We start from the raw sequence: 2,142 nt of genomic DNA, 5'->3' as shown, positions 1-2,142 counted from the left end.
TTCAGATTGAAGAAGTCGGTAGAATTCTTCTATTTCATCCTCACTGGCTTTAGTTGTTGGTGCATAAATTTGAATAATAGTGGTATTATATTATGTGGGCTTCCCTGTAGGTGCATAGATATTATCCTATCACAGCATTGTACCTCATGACTGATCTGGATATGTTCTTTTTGACGATGAATTCAACACCATTCCTCTTCAATTTGTCATTCCCAGGAGAGAAAACCATGTGGTTATCAGATTCAAAATGACCAATACCAGTACATTTCAGCTCACTAATGCCTAAGATATCTATGTTTATGTGTTCCATTTCGTTTTTGACAGCTTCCAATTTTCCCAGATTCATACTTCGTACATTCCATGTTGCAATTTTCGATGGATATTTACAGCTGTTTCTCTTCATTTTGAGTTGTGGTCCATCAACAAATGAAGGTTCTGTGTGCTTTTCTCCCATGAGCTTAACTCCATTCATGTCATCATGGTCAACTCTACTTTGAGGAGGCAGCTCTTTCACAGTTGCATTTTGAGTGCTTTCCAACCTGAGGGGCTCACTTTCTGGCCCTGTATCTGACAGTGTTTCTCTGCTATTCATAAGATTTTCAGTGATTCGGAAGTAGTTCGTCATTCTTTCTTCCTAGTCTGTCTTTGTCTGGAAGCTCATCTGAAACCTGTCCACCATGGGTGACCCTGCTGGTTATTTAAAATACCGTTGGCATAGCCCTTAGAATCACAGCAACTCAAGCCACCACAGCACGACAAACAGACGAGTGGCAGCCATTTGGTTTTATGTCCATAGCTATTCAGAATTCATATCCTCCCTTTGTAAGAACTTTTACTGGAATCTGAAGAGTAAATTAGGGCAAAAAAATATTTGGAGCAAAAGTGTATGTTAATTTGTTTTCATCATACAGGTAGTGCCTTTACAGTTGGTCATGTTGATATTTGAAAACCATTCAGTTAGAGACTATTGTTGTATACTGTCAAGTCACTTCCAACTTAAAATGGTAAGGTGGAGGGTCAGAGAAAAAGAGGAAGACCCCCAGAAAGATAGATTGGTAAAGTGGCAGCATCAATGGGCTCAAGCATAGTAATTATTGGGAGGTTAGCCCAAGACTGGGGAGTGTTTTGTTCCATTGTACATAGGTCATTATGAGTTGGTACTGACCCAATGGCACCTAACAACAATAACAACAACAGAATAAAACACTGCCCGATCCTGCACCATCTCCACAATCATTGCTAAGTTTCAGCCCATTGGTGCAGTCTCTGTATCACTCCATCTGATTGAACATCTTTTTCTTTTTCACTGACCCTTTACCCAGCATGATGTCCTCCAGTGAATAGTCCTTGATAACATGTCCAAAGTGTGCAAGATGAAGTCTCATCATTTTCACACCAAAGGAGTTTTCTAGCTGTACTTCTTCCAAGTTCATAGTATATTTAATATTTTTTTTCACAAATACCATAATTCAACTACATGCATAATTCCTTGGTCATCCTTATTCATTGCCCAGCTGTGGGAAGCCTATGAGGTGAAGGTTTCATGAGACTTCAGGGTAAATTATTCTAATGACATTTTTAGTGATTCTGTTCTACTCCCTAGTTCATTCTGTAATGCTTAGTATCTTGAAAGCTTGCAAGCAGCCATTCAAAGCACAATTGGTCTCATTTTGCCTGGAATATCAGGAAGGAGAGTCAAGAATAGCTGGAAAAATATGGGGTGTGTATTTAATTGCCTACATGAACAACTGCCTCCTTTCTTATGAGACCAGAAGAACTAGATGGTGCCTGGTTGCCTTTGCTGAACATTCTCCTTATAAATTCCACAGAAGAATTAGATTAAAAGGAAGGAAACATAAATAAAATTTCAAATTCTTATTCATGTCAAACTTCTTGGAGCCATGAATATTGGATGAACCACTGAAACTATTGCCTGAGATTATCCTTAAATTTTACATCAAATATATTACCTTAAGTCTTCTGAACACTAAACCACTGTTGTTGTTGCTGTTGGTAAGTGTGGTCAAGTTGGGTCCCATTCAGTGACCCTGTACAAGGTTTTTGAGATTGTAAATCTTTGTGGGAGCTAAAAGCCTTCTCTTTCTCTCATGGAGTGGCTGGTAGGCTCAAACCTTGTGGTTT

Source organism: Chrysochloris asiatica, unplaced genomic scaffold (assembly GCF_000296735.1).
Source record: "Chrysochloris asiatica unplaced genomic scaffold, ChrAsi1.0 scaffold00002, whole genome shotgun sequence".
Lineage (NCBI taxonomy): Eukaryota > Metazoa > Chordata > Mammalia > Afrosoricida > Chrysochloridae > Chrysochloris > Chrysochloris asiatica.
This window is presented reverse-complemented; position numbering follows the sequence as displayed.